At 34.9% G+C, this 15,812-nt stretch overlaps 1 protein-coding gene across 1 annotated transcript in view; it reads left to right on the top strand.

Annotated features, from left to right (window-relative positions):
* The window catches only part of DNTT (DNA nucleotidylexotransferase), a 74,458-nt gene that overhangs the window by 23,791 nt on the left and 34,855 nt on the right, over positions 1-15,812 (top strand). The gene's annotated exons all lie outside the window — the stretch shown is intronic.

Below are 15,812 nucleotides of genomic sequence, written 5' to 3'. Positions count from 1 at the left end.
GATCTCTTTACTACTGRTTATTCATATCTCAATATATATACTCACAAAACCCAGCTTTGGCTGGAGAAGTTCAGAAAAAGATCTGGAAYATGAATTGCATACAGTAGTAAGAATATTATACACATAGAAAGGCAAACTGCATTTTCAGAATGAGTTTCTGTGTGCTTTGTCCATATGATTCACAAATTATTTACAAATTAGGTTTCAATTTTATTGTGTTGCATGTAGCAGTCAGCTGTTGTTATGTCTGCAGCAGTAGAATTGTATCTCTATGACGTGAGGACATAGTTACTATAAAATCAATAGAAAATTTCTGAGCCATCCTCTCAGTATTGTGATTTCACTTCTCATGTTCTCAGATATTTACTTTTGTTGGCTCYTCCTACCTTAGCCTTCAGAGAAAGTGAAGCAGACTAAGGAGACACTTYATTTTAGGCAATTTTTCATATTGCAGTTCTTAAGAAGTTGTTCAAGTGTCTAGGGCAATGCAGAATAACCACTCCCTCTTGTCTTTTATTTATCTTTGTKGGAGGTTAATTTTTCCATGCTGTATCAATCTTCAGGGGAGTTTTTTCTCAAACCCTCTTATTATTAATTCTGTTCTAACATGAACCTAATTGTAGATCACTATCTCCTTGCTTGAATTTTATATTATCTTTTTGAAATCAGGATTTGATGCTCTGTAACATTTGTAGATAAGAATTGTTAATAGGAAAGCAATGAAGAGAGCAAAGGACAGGGTCAGTGTGTTTGTCAGGCACCACTGCTGTACTTTTGTATATTACAATGCAAAAAATCCTTTCCTGTGTGCGGTGACATTTCCTACAAGGCAAAGGAATGCATAAAGTAATGACACGGGACAGGACTGTGGTCTTTCTGGTTCTGTACCAAGAAAATAATTTAAAGATACCCTTTCTTTCAATSTTGGAGATAAAATAAGATGAAATTGCTGGGACAAAGAAATGCTTTGAGAGATTATTTTACAGGTTCACGCAGTGATAAATAACCAAGGTTATTGTGGCACCTTAATTTTAGAAATAAGACTTCCATATGGCATCTGGAATCACATTTATCTAACTATGTTGGCACATGCTCATAAATGAGAGACTATGAGACTGAATGTGTGAAGAATATAATGCTTTCCAAGGTTTTGGAATATRTGCAGGGCTTTGTGGTTTATTTAACTGAGCTTGTCATGTGGTTTCTGGCTGAACTTGATAAATCACAGARCATTCCATCACAAGTTCTGATGCTGGTAAAAAGCTCTATTTGACCTTTTCATACTGGATACTACTAACAGTATTCTTTTGGAAGCTGTAGATGTTCTACAATGAGGTTAGGATACCTGACATGAGGCAAAACTTTTTTTTAGGTTCTCAGAATAAATGTATTYGAAGTCCAATTGCCAAAATTATTTTCTCTCTCCTCAGACCTAGGATTRAAATAATGCCAGACTTATGTGCTAAACTAATAAAATTAATTTTGCAAAAGATTCTTTCATTAAGTTTTAAGGTAAATTCCTAAATAGAGTTTGCTTATTCTACTGCCACTTCGTTGTTACAGTGTTCCTTTCCATTTATACTGTTCTTAGATACAGTTATTTCTATGTATTTTTTTTACTCCAAAACACAAACTATAGTAAGGGAAGATATAAACTGTATCCATCTACTAAAGTCCAAATACTGTTTTTTCTGGTCATTTTTTTCTACTGCTGTTATGAAAAGTTAAATTTTCTTGTCTGCTGCTATTTAATTTTTTTTTTCAGGGAAAAATCTGCTATAAAAGAGCTGTGAGGCACGCTGCTCACAGAACATTTGAGCTGATATAATAGTTTGCACACACTCTAATTTACACAGATCCTGGAATAATCTAGCAATTATTCCAGCAACAGACTGGAGAGACTGCTTGGATATCATTCCTGAGCACAGCCTTTCCTCTGATGAACTGTAGCCTACTTGGGATGAGACTTTTAACCTGGATGTGTTCTAATCTGTTCTGGCTGGTTTTAAAGATTAGTAAAATTTAGCTTTGCCTTACCAAACTCTCTAAGGTTTGAAGYGTTTGAACTTGAGGGATTGATATGCTGTGAATAAAAATATTCTCTGGCAGGAGTTAGAAACACTGCAACTGTGAAATAACAGAGATCATCTCTAGTTTCTGTTTTTAATTTTCTATAATCCATTAAAAATTAAGTTGGGAAAGGAGAAAATCAAATTAATGGCTAGCCAAGTCAATTTAGAAGATAATCTATTGGAGTAATTCAGATACTTCATTTTATCATTAGAATTTTGATTATTTTTCCACTCATTTAATCTATTATTAGCCACAATGAATCATGAAGTAGAAACTGATGAATAAGATATCTGGAAGTCATAGACAAAGAGAACTTCGTAAGAGTCCATGAAACTTCATAAAATTGAGTACTCAGCAGAGCACATTCTTTGGAAGTCTTTCAAAAACTTGTTGATTCAAAGTTTTTTATATGTTCTACTCTACTTGAACCTCTACTGCTTCCACTGGTTGTTAGCTCATTAGAAGAATATYGTTTAGCTATATGCATCTCTTATCTCTGAAGCCAGTTCAAGTGGTGCACATGGCATGGAGGTTGCCGTGGAGGTGGCCAAATTCTGTGAAGCCAGATGTTGTACACTGTACATGTAGAGCCAGAAAACTGCCTGCCTTAGTCTTAYGGTTTCCTTGATCATCCTACACCTTCTAGAACACGTTTATAACAGACTTTACAGTGTCTCCTGTTTCCTATCAAGTCTAGTGGTGACTGCTAGTAAGACAGAGCGATACAAGTCATGTTATGAAGCAAGATATGAAATCCCAGATTGTATTATTTTGGGACTGTTAAATGAAGTCTCTTGCTTTTTCTTTTTCTTCCCTTTTTTTTTTTTTTTTTTAACAAAAAAAAAAAAAAAAAAAAAAAAAAAAAAAAAAAAAAAAAAAAAAAAAAAAAAAAAAAAAAAAAAAAAAAAAAAAAAAAAAAAAAAAAAAAAAAAAAAAACACMAAAAAAAACCCACCAAACCGGATTGACAAAAATTAAAATGAAAACCAAAACTAGGGTTTTCTATTTCCTTGTCAGGCAGTCAAATTGAAATTTTAGTTATGTACTGATACATGATAAGATTTGCTACCATTTTTATCCAGACAAATGGAAGTTTAAAAAATTACGGCATTGATGAATGCTTTGGGCTATTGACTTTATTTGTCATTACAGGGTATAAGGAATATTGGAGTTACATTTTCAAATTGCAAAGATGAGCTTATGATGGCAAAGCAGCACSTTGCAGGTACACTATTGGAAGCAAGACAGGGTGTTGTCTTAAAATAAGAACATTTCTTTATTCATCCTCCTGTCTTTTTCATTTGATAGCCAAATGAATTCAATGTTAAATGAAAAACAAAGTGAGCAATTATTAGAAGAGAAGACACTTTGTGTATGAAGGAAGAACAGAATTACAGTTAATAATGGTATTTGAAAAATCTTTCTCCTTTGGCTTTTTTTTCTGATTTGCCCTGTAAGGTCACTTTCAATCATTTTGCTATGTAAGGGTCAGCCATTTGGCACTTCTAGGTTTCTAAATTATATGGAAATATTTTTAGAATGCTTGCCACTGCATAAAACCAAAATGTTAATGGCTTCGCTAAGTCAAATTAAATTTTAATGGCCATGGTTTAATTTTTCTTTTAGCCCATTCACATCCTTTAAGTAGCATTAAATGTGATTCAGTTGTCTTCTAATATCACAGCTGACCTGAATAGCCTTTTCAATTAGACTTTTAGATGAAGCAGATCTGATACATTCTAAATAAATAAAGATCTCTTTTTATTGGTTAAATGCTGATATTCACAGCTCATTTAATCCATTTATAGAGATGCAATGTCAAAAAAAGAACCTTTTTTGTGCAATGTTAGTGATAATGTGCAGAGATGAGACAAAAAAATCACATCTTTGTTTTGTTAGTGAAKGGAAATTAGGGAAGAGGAACTCAAAAAATCTATTTAAGACTAAGAAAAACGCATAACTGGGAAATGATAAAAATTATTTGACAACAAGTCACACATTAAAAGCATTTTATGAAATGGTGTGAAAAATAGTTAACAATGCACATTCTTTTCACAAATGTATTCTGGTATCTCAGAAATAATCTAATGCTTAAACAGGTGACGTCCAATGCTTTTTCAATTGTTTCATTCTATACTAATGTGMAATGTTTTAATTTAACTTTCTCATGGATTGTTTTTGTGTTTACARCATAGTATGCCTCTTACTTATACAAAAGTAAAAGATATAGTTAGAAATCCACCATAGTTTGTTCAAAAGCATCTTTGATGTTTCCATAATTCTGTTTGATGTTTGTTCTCATTTTTGGATGGCAGTGTCTCAAAACCTTCACCGTGTAACAGAGACGACCCACTGTGATAAAACCTTCCCTGTGTATGAGGGCAGGCTTGGGGACAGAGGCTTCTGGGTTTACAGCTCAGCACGGGGTACAACAAAAGCCATCTGGGGTGTCACATATGTAGAAAGCTGTGCTGAGAGTGATTTGGACTGCAGATGCATCTTTTCCAGTGGCTTTGTTTATCAAAATGCAGGAGAATGGTGTTGTCATTACCTTGAGTAGATCTCAGCACCGAGCTCGGTTTTGCCATTTTAGTGGCTTGTGGAGTGTCAGATTATAACTAACAGCTAACTTGCTTTCTCCTGATGTGAAGTCCCAGCTCTGAAACAAATACCAATCTCTCCTGACGGTTGGCTCATTAGACTCACCTAAGTGGAAAGGAGCAGTGACAGCTGTCAGTACGAATTACAGCACTCCCAGCTCCAAACTGCAGTGGCTTCTGCAGTGCCACTCTCTAAGATAACACACCATTAGAATTCCAAAAATATAAAAACAGATTCTGCATTATTTACGCAATTTTCTGGGCAAGTTTGCCAAAGTGAATGTGTTGAAAAGTTATAAAAGTGGGTTATCATACAATTACTTATAGTCCAAATATATCAGTGAAATGTACTTAAYAATGTATATTCTACTGACCRTTCCCTTTTTAAAAGATTTGCCATAAAAATTGTTGTGGTTTTTATTATGCTAGGTTAACTGAACAGTATTCATTCATCATTTTAGAACAATTAGCATATGCAGTAATGGTTACTATTTGCATTATGGAAATTAAACATGTAAATTACTAAGTTCTGGTATGACTTATATTMAAAACACTCCTCTGGTGTTTTGAAAGGGGAAATGCTTTGCCTTTCCTTGAACACAATTCTTCCAATATATAAGTCTGCAGTTTTTCAGTGAGTATAAAATATGTATTAAATAAATTGAGAAAAGGTCTTTTGCATAGGACATAGGCACTGGTGCCGAGATAGTCTGAATAGGATACCATATCATCCAAAAAAAAAAGTCACATCAAGTCTGATTGCCCCAGGTATTATTATTGCATAGAATCTGGGGCTGAGGCAGGGAGGGAGTTTGCATGATACAGAGCATGTACTAAAATTGATTTATCAGTGTATTTAATAAGCTGGAAAACCTGCTTCCTGCATTAGGGTTGAACTGCTGCTCTWTGAATGTTTTGGTAATTTGGGAATAGATTAGTATGATATGTCATGGGGGAATAGAAGCTCTTATGATTAAAAAGGAAGCTGTACAAATAATTGGTGTCTAACATTAATGTGCACAGAGATGCCTTCATAGAGTGAATAAGCTTCATTTTCAATCTCYGTAGAAAGAAGGACAAGCAATTCTTTACAAGAAAAACTCATGCAAGATTGATGATGGTAACCCTAGAACCATTCTGTAGCAGAGTCATGTTATATGTGCTGCAATTAATTTGAAGTGCAGAAGATAGGGCTCAAACAGTTTGCAGACTCATTCTTTTTCATGCTATTGATATTAGCCATGTTATATTTGGAATATCATAAAGGGAGAGAATGAATACTAATTTCCACTAAGTTCTGAATTTTATTGCATGCTTCATTATTCATAAAAAAGTCTTAATTCTTTTTGGAATTTTATCTTAGTGGTTTTTCAGCAATGTTTGCTTTGTTGGTTGTTGGTTTTGTTTTTTTTTTTTTTTTTTTTTTTTTTTTTTTTTTTTAGTTCCAGGGGATAGGAGAATGTGTATAATGCTGTTTGAGAAGAAGTATTGCAAGCCAAAACATGTCAATGGTGTTATAGAACAGCTCCATACCCAGAAACTAGATTAGTGAATTAAGTAAATCATATATTTATGTTTAGGGTTACCCGTAACACATCTACCAAAACATTTATAAGTATTGTTTGTTTAAGTGAAAACTTTAATTTCTCAATGAAGAACTGAGCAGAAATGTAATTATTTTCCTGGTAGGGGCTATAATTCAAGKGGGTTTTCTTTCTTTAGCAAAATGAGTTTTCTAGTGAGAATTTCTCTTTCATGATTAGCCTCACCTAAAGGAATTTAATACTAATACAATGTCATTCCACCTAAAGGCAATGTTRTATGCATTATCTCTGGAGAGGTAGTCAGAGGCACAGAAACTTCTGTGAAATGTCACAATGCCTTTTCAAGGTCACGGAAATATTTTGATTGAGGATTTAGTCAACAAATTGAATTGACAACTTGTATTAAAACATTTCTGTCTCATTTATTTTTAACTGTCCACCTAAATCCTTTTGCTTTTTCTCATTTTCTTGACCAGCTCTACTAAATCCTTACTGTGAATAATAGATTGAGTGATTAGAGAAAGAGAATAAACAATCAACTATAATTATCACGCTGAATTTGTARCAAAATCAAATGTTTCAAGCCTTTAGTGAAGTTTTTTAAACTGGTTTGAAATTTTTGCCTTTTACATGGATATTATGGGAGGCATCGTATTTTGAAGTACTGCTCGGAAGAGTCATAATAATTGAAGAGTCCCTTACAGACATTTGACATGAATTCAGCTAATATCATGCATTGATTTCTGAAATGCTCAGCCAGAATTGAAATGGATCAATTTTAATACTTAGGCCAAGAAGTATGTTCAAGTAAAATATTAAAATATACTACTGGAAAGGTATTTTCCATATATGGATGAGCACTAAGGATCTTACAAGTTGTCTCACAAATAAATAACTATAAAGTAAAATATATTCATGATACTACATAAAACTGGTAAGTAAAAAAGTCTTCTAAAAGTTATAGAGCATCAGGTACAAGGAGGACTATTAAGATAGTGGAATATACTCAGGGAAAGATGAGGTAGCAAGATTAAAAAAAGATAGAGGAGATTTCAGATCAAGTAGTAAGATAAAAGAGAAACAAAGCACAAGAGGTCAAMTCAAAGACATACATGGCTTTGGTGAGATGGAGATGCCTAGTTTGATAGTTAACATGTAAGGAAAAGAACTATCTATAAAATAGTTTCATTGGGGTTCTGCTGCTGAGAAGAGGATGCCTTACAAAATCCAGGCCACACAGGGTGGGAACAGAATGAGGAGAGACAGAACAAGTGTCTTCATAACACTAAGAGACATGCAGAAGAAAATGGCATTGCTTCTAAAGGAAAATCAAATCAGAACCCCGCATGAAGAGTAATTGAAACAAAACCCTGGCAACWGTCTTAGACCAAGCTCCTGGCAGCAAAGTCAACAGCAAGGGAGCACTAACAGGCCAAGCACAGGGCTTGGCTATGATTAAGAGAATTAATGTGCTAAGACAGAATAGTGCTAAAGATGCTTTGCCAGCATTCTGTCAGACATATCTAAGTGCACCAGACAACAAGTGACTCTTTCTTGTTTTGTTTCAGACATTTATACTTGAGCATCTCTTACCTATGAACTCCAGTTCTGGAGCCAAAACTCCAGTTTTGGCCTGTGCCAAAGTGATTCAGGACAGAAACAGAAACAATTTAATACATTTTCTCTTGTGTGCAGTCTTTCTTGAATGTGTGATGTTTCCTCTGAGAGGTTTCTGATGCCTTAGTGTTTTTGAGTGTATTTCTTACTGTTGCCATGCTTTACTCACTGGAGTCTCAGGGCAGCTGCGTCAGAGATGAAGTTGTTCTTAAAATTTTTCATTCTATCAATGAACAGATACTGAGGCAAACAATAGTGATCTGTGGTTCAACCTGTGCAAGAGAGGTTTTGCAGGCTCAGGTGCCAGGTGATTCAGAGACTGCAGGATCAAATGCCTGTTGCTTAGAGTCAAGAGATCAAAAATCAGTTCTAATTATTCTATGTAATGTACTTTGTCATTTTTCTTCATGGTTTTATTTCTAGGAGGCTGGCTTGAAAATAAGACATTTATAGCAGGGTTTACTTACTGCTGATACACTCTTTAGCAGGAGCCAAAGTTTTTTGTAGACTGGTTAGTTGYTGTAAAGGAGGTTGACAGCACAAGCTAAGAATGATGTTTTCCTGTCAGATAATCATGAGAAAAGCTGCAAACATCGGTGACCTTGCAACCAGGGGATACATTTTGCAGATCCCTGTGAGCAAGAGTAGCCATAACATTTTAATTAAGTGTGACGTGATCTTGCTWGTGGTGTGGGGACATGATAACAAGGAGGTAGCTGCTGGTGAAATTTTTTTTGTTACAGTATGAGTCAGACAGGATATTTTCTACAAGGAAAAGACTAAAAGGTTTGCAATAAATCTTGCACAAAAATAATGAATTGAAATATATAGTCAGAAATAGTCATTTTAGTTGCGTTCATTTTAGAAATTGTGGAATATATTGTGGATTGTTGCTGTATTGTGGGAGAGGTGGATGGAAATGATTCAGGCAATCTTTTTGGAGAATGGAAAATCAGCATTAAATAGYAGCAAAACCTGATAAGATAGACTTGGTTATAACCATGTTATGATAGTTGTGCTGTCATACACTAGGGGCTACCCAAAAAAACCCAAACCCATTAAAGCCTTGTGGATTGCCTCTTCTCACATTCATACTTATAAACTCATGCTAGTTCATGGAGTAATAACCTTACCCACWGTATCTTATGCTGTTGATAAGGATGGCAGAACATCCCCTATATCTTGGCATATCTTACACCTAGACACAGGTCTAGAGGGTGAACACAAGAAACGTTCCTGGTTATTTGATCCTGTTGCAGAGGTTAATGAGGCCAGTTTGCATTCTTAATTTGTTTACATTAATAATAATATCATCAGTGAATATGAGATCCAATGGTGTTGTTATATATTGGATATAACGTCCTTATTTAATTGCTGCTTATGAAATGGTTTGATGCTGTTATAGTATGCATTCATATCACTGCAATAAATGGTACTGCACCCACACTCGGTCAATGTAGATTTTACCTCCACCATTCCAATCTCGTAAATGAAATATGAACAATCTATTTTCCATTCTCCCTGAAAGGTCAGTGGGTGTTGGACATCGATTTCAGTTGGATCATGACAAAATAGAGGGACACTTTCAACTGATTGTTTGAAAAATTGGACAAGCAAGAAATGGTGACCCAGGGAATGCATCTTCACATATCACCTGAATATTAAAATATGTACCTATATTGAAGAGACCCTTGAAATGTCCCATTACTAGAGGTCACACAACAGTGCAGGTTGAAAAAGTCAGGATGGTTTTCACAAAAAGTCAGAACAAGAATAAAAGAAACATGACATGAYTTCATTGACAGGCTCTGAAAATATATGGCTAGAGCTTTACAGTATCTGGATCAGGAAGAAAGGCACAGAGAGAAGTTTAAGGAGCTACATTCTCAGAGTATTTCCTTACCATGGTTTGGGAATATTGGTTAGTAATAATCAGAGAAGTTTTCAATTTAGAATTAAATCAACTAAGTCAACTTCATGAGCTCCTTAGGCTGATGGAGGATCGCATCTTGAAGCAGAGCAAAGAATTTTGTAAAGGAGGGTAACAAGATTTCACAAAGGAGGGATTTATTCAAGTTAGAAGTTAGATTTGATRACAGGCTTGYCCACACTTTAAAAGGCTTTTCTGGYATGCTTATACTTGTAGAATRTATTGRCRGTCTTTCTCTGTGGAGATGCAGTGTTCCTTTGATAGTATAGTTTAAATGTTTTTCTCATTTGGAATAACCTGTTTTGGCTCAAAGGCTGTAACTATTTCAGCTTCAGGAGCTGCTGGCAAGGARTGTGTGCTCACACCACACAGCTATCTTGGCAAACCACTGATGCAGACCAAGTACACAAGTTTTGAATTTGTCTGCTTCTCTGTAACAATCAAGTTTTTGAATCCCATAGATTAGGAGCAAAATCCTCTTCCCTTAGATAAAATTAGTAGATTACACAATCCAAAGAAGGTATTGAAAGAGAACAATCTAATTTTCYCTGCATTATGCTTCTATAAAGTTCACACCTACCTTACTTGCAGTAGGGATAACTACTCCTGCAAGTGCAGTTGTCACCTCAATCCTGGGAAGATTTAACGGTTCACTCTAAAAATTTGAGTGAGTGAGCAGCAATCATAAATCTAACCAGATTGTACATATGTTTGAGTTTTAAATTGTGCATATTTGTGGGGAAGTACTTGGGTGAAACTTTAGCCTCTTGGTAGAAGGGCTGGACTCAAACTCGCAGCTGTCTGCTGGCAACTACACAAATGTTTAAATTAAAATTAGTGCATTATATCCCCTTTGATGGAATAGATTGATAAAATATCTTAAAGTAATAACAAATAAAGTAGAATTACATACATTGTCACAAAATGCCAGARTTCAATTTTGGCTTCTCACATCTTTGTTGCTAACCCAAATGCATGAACAATTACCTGTGCTCCTCGGCCATTACACCATCAGCTCAAACAGAAGTGTTAATCCTATTTTATGTTAGAGTTTCTGGGAGATGTCTTTTTTTTTTGGTTGTTCCTTTTTACCTCACYGTGAATGCAAGGAATCTATTTCTCAGTTCAAGGAATTTTAATAGAAAAACTRTCATGTTTATATAACTTCCAGTACAGCTGAACAGGAAGCAAATAGAAACCTTTATTTTTCTGGTAGGTTGGTTCTACAGATTGTCCCATCACTGCCAAGTCAGTGAAATTCAGGCTGAACATTAAATATCATTCAGACATTCTGAAAATGTATGTTTCCTTCCTTGCATGAACATTAATATTGTCTTTTAAATTGTTTAAAGTGAATGTTTTGATTTTTAGAAATGTCAAAGTAGGCATGCATGAAACAACTTTTTGATGGAAGTTTCTGTGACAAAGGGATATATTAAAAGAATAAGCCTTTTGAATCATGCAAGAGAATTATTTAGGGGAATTAGAAAGGATGGGGTTTGAATTCATGTTTTCAGTCTACTGCCAGAAAGATTCAGTWACAGCAAAAATTGTTGTTATAAAGGTTATTGTTAATTTTGTCAAAGTATCATTACAGAAAAGTCTCTTTTTCCTTCTTTTTAAAAATAAAATACAATATTTTAAATATAAGCTTATACCATATTTTATGTGTAAGCCTATATGAGATTCTGGGTAAGTAAAATAGAAAATATAGAAAATATAATGATGAAGAAAACAGTTTTGTCTTGAACAAAAAAAAAGTCTAAACTAGTAAATGGAAACTGCCGTACTTGCAAAATAATTTTTTTTCTGGTTGCAAGAAAAAAGTGTGGCAAGTAGCTTAATGAAAGCWTTTTTTAAAATATAAACCTTTCATAATTAATAATGCAGATTTTGTTTACTTATTTCAGTAAATAATTTGAATGCAGCTGACCTTTCTATTTTTTCTGCTGCATTATTAATGATGTTGAAGAGATCAGTAGGTTATTGTTCTAGCAATATGTATCTCTCTTAGCTGAGGTTTTGGTTTGCAACTAATGCTTTTTGAAATGTGGCTCCTGAGTGGCTTATGCACCAGCTGAGAGGGAAACAAAAAACTGGAAAGCTTTCTGACTTGCAAATCCGGAATATCAATGCATTCTAGGCGTTCCATCTTACCTTTAGGTGTTTGAGTACATGTACCATCTATAGCCAGCTCTGGCCAAATTCCTTCTCTTGCAGAACACCAGCAGAATACAGACAATGCACCTGAACTGGTCTTGGAACAAATAAATTTCTATACACAATGAATAATCCAGAGCTGGAAGGGTCCAGCACTCTCCCAGTTTTTKCTAATCTGTCCTGAAAAGTGCCAGTCACCAGTTACAGCCAAAGAAGTCAGACAGAAGTCCTAAAAACCTTAACCTTCTCTTTCATCATCTCACAATTATTTATTTTTTTGATAGAAGAAGACAAAATTTTCTTTACCTTCCTCAGTGGTTTTTTATTGGTCTGTTTTTGTGTGGTTTTGTTTGTTTGTTTGTTTGGATTTTTTAAATTTGGTTTTCTTTTGTTAATTTGGGTTTGTTTTGTTTTGTTTTTCTCTAGAGTACATCATACTCTCTGATAATTCACCGAAACAAACATCTGGTATCTGAGTACTCTGGTTTCTTATTTRTATTCTTCAAAATTAGAGGTAGTTGAATTTCCTTGTCTCCAAGTTTGCATAATTCTAAAATCTTCTTTAAGGCTTTTAATTAGGCCAAAAGAAAGTAGGTATTTCGGATGTCTGAGCAGGTCTAGTCTGAGATGCTTGCTCTTATAAATAATAAAATTGTACCTTCTCCCCAGTCAAGTCTGATTCCTCAGTACTTACTACGTGTTGGAATATGTTCTTTTTCCCTGCAGATTTCAGAATAATTAAAACTTGTAAAATTTCTTGTAACTAAGGATGCTATACCACTGTCTTACAGTTTCTTAAGAGTGASAAAGCTCATTTCCACAGAATATGCTGACAGAAGAATTTACATATGCAAAACTAGGTAGATATTTAAGACTAATTTTTTTCTTCATACCTTACTTTTCAGCTGAATATATGAGATCCCAAATCCACATCAATACTTTTGGGACTGTATATCTTTTTCAAACAGTGTGGAAGAGCTTTTGTTTTGTTATTGATTGGCACTGGGCAAAATTTGTTTATGCAGGAAGTTTCTATGATGTCATTTGAAATGCTTGATTGAAATGAAGTGTAATTTAAAGGATTTGCCAAGACAGCAAAAGCAAAACTTCAGCAACGTATTTCATGACTTTAAATAAAACTGTGACAGATTGGTATGGTAAATTTCATAAGCTTTAAAGCTTGAAATTACATGGACAGCTTCCAGGTACAGTTGCGTTATTTATATGAAATTGAGACAGCACTTGCAGTGATTCAAAGCTTAAGCATAGTTTTGTTTTGGTTGGTGRAATAGAGAATTTACTCTGAATAGAGGATTCAGAGAGGCTAAAGCTGTTAGCAACAAAAAGTCATCTTGTGTGCAAGCCAAAAGCAATAAATATTCAACATCAGGGTGTAATTGGYGACAGCCACGTTCAGGCATCTCTGTCACGGAAGGAAGACAAATRTGTTCTTCCCAYAGGAAACTTCTTTCTTGTGTGARTGMCTGYACTGGAAGAGATTGCCCAGAGAGGCTGTGGGGTCTCCCTCACTGGAGATATTTGAGAACCATCTGGGTGTGATCCTGTGCTGTGTGCGTGGGGATCACCCTGCTCGACCAGGGACGTTGGACCAGATGATCCCCCTTGGTCTGTTCCAATCTGACCCATTCCATGAAAGACAGAACACAATAGTACCATCCAGACTGGGCAACTATTACAGTCCCTAGAGAGAACCATAATTTCTAAATGACTGAATTCTTACATTGGCCATTGTTCTATTTTGTTGTCATGGTAGAAACCAGACYGGTGGATGACTAGCTTTAGGAACTATTTTAATAGTGTACAATAAATTTGGTTGAAATACAATTTTGCAACAGTTTTTCACAGAAATTGCTTTTTTGTTTTTAACAATTCCAAAGTTAAGGTTGGATAGAAACATTTTCAGTGTGTGAATAATAGGTGGTCTTCCTCAAGGTAATACTTACAAAAATAGGCGAATCACTTTGTTTTTTAAATTTTTGTTTGTGATCAAGTATTTTAATCAGGTCTTCAAATTTTGACTTCCATTAAGATTTTCATGTTCCGTAAAAACGGTCTTTTTAGATGTTAGTGTATAAGAGCATCCTTACACAGGCTTATTTTAAACCAAATATGCTTTGAAATAGCTATTTGGTTAAGAAGGTCATGTATTAACATACCAGTCATTGTTTTCACAAGGCAGGAAATATTTTCAAGGTTTTGCATAGAATATTTTTAACCCATTAAATAATTTAGATGCAAATCATCAAAGAGAGGTTTCTAAGATTGGTGAATCACTCTTAGTTTAGCTAAACTTGCAACATAAGTTCTTCATTTGAATAACTGTTTCCTGATTTATCTTTTCCTTTCATTGCATAAAATTAAATATCTGTTAAAGCAAAGCTTAAAGGAAACCATTATCACAACATGAAGAGGAGTACCCAAGTGTCTTGTACTCTGAGAAACTGTCTAAGCTTCTTTTGGGTCATARAAGATAAAGTCAAGCATAGCGTGACATACCTTGGTCTTTGAAAGTGCATTTAATGAGACGAGGAGAGTGCCATGCATTACTTCACTTGTTTGAGGCAATGTAGTCACTGAGGGTGAAATTACGTTTCAAGAAAATTTAAGTGGCATTGCACAGGTTTTTCACTGGTTCATTTCAGYGATTTTTACCCTCAGAACAAAGCTTGTAGAAATAACCAGTGATGTGGTCCCTTCTGCTGCTGCAGGCAAAGCTTCTTCATCCTTACTTGATACAAGAAGATCTTTTTAAGTAATTCATTCTTTGCATTGTTAGGTGTTCCCCTAAAAGTCTCCTTGAACAAAGCTACAATAGCAGTGATRTCCTGCTGAATAAATGAGAAACCAAAAAGGCTTGTTTTGTGTATCCTGTATTRAAGCTGTATTCCCTTATGCTGTCTAGTAAAGTTTCTGCTCCAAAAGGGAAGAGATTTTTCCCAATGTTGTTTCATTGCAGAGTTGGATTAGCTTCAAAAATAAAATAAATATGTYCCACAGCCATGGAAAATGGGTTCTGCCTCCAGTGAATTAGAATTACTGTTACACTGGGCAAGAAAAATAGCATTTTAATGAAGTGTCCACCCTCAAGCACTTTTCCCGGAGAAGACACCTGTGCATCTTTGCCAAATACTTACAGAGTTCAGCTGGGTTTATGTTGAATTACTTGGCTGGTGAGGAAGCTRCTATATTCTACCTTTGGCAATTCAAAGCTTTGTAGAAGCCTGATTTATAGCTGCCCAGGGGAACAGTTCTCAGTTTTCACTGCTTTTATTTCAGAGACAGTGTAACCTAAATAATTTCATTCTTAAATTAGCCAGAAAAGTAATTCTGCAGACAAAGCTACAACAACAATCTTTTTTTGCCCACAAATTCCCACAAAATGGATCAGACTAGCTCTCATAACTGCATGGTATCCTTTCAGTTAAATATATCGTTATTTCAGTTTTAATTTTAATTGTCCTTGCTAGTGGCAGAATTTATTTCAGTTGATTTAATTAGATTATTGCTATTTCAGACATTAATCAGCATCCTATTAAACCATCTCACAGATATTAATTATACCCCTGAAGAACACTGTAATGTACAATCAGGGAAGAATTAGTCCTCAAGGGGCAGGAATTCCAGAATTTCCTTTGATGTGGAATAAAAAGTCGCAGTCAGTTTGGGTTTGGATTTTCAAAAATATTAAACTCAAAATTTTTATCAGCTGGCGCAAACCAAATGCAGGAGGGTGGCTGAAAGGCTGGGCCTTGAACTCTGAGTCCAGCTACAAAATGTCAGCCCAAATATCTTCCCACGATGATGCTTTTCATCTCCGCAGGTGGTTTATGGTACCTGACCACATATGCAGCATTAGAAAGAAAAGAGA

Source organism: Malurus melanocephalus, unplaced genomic scaffold, assembly GCF_030028575.1.
Source record: "Malurus melanocephalus ecotype Western Australia unplaced genomic scaffold, MMel_1.1 scaffold_12, whole genome shotgun sequence".
NCBI lineage: Eukaryota > Metazoa > Chordata > Aves > Passeriformes > Maluridae > Malurus > Malurus melanocephalus.
This window is presented reverse-complemented; position numbering and strand designations above follow the sequence as displayed.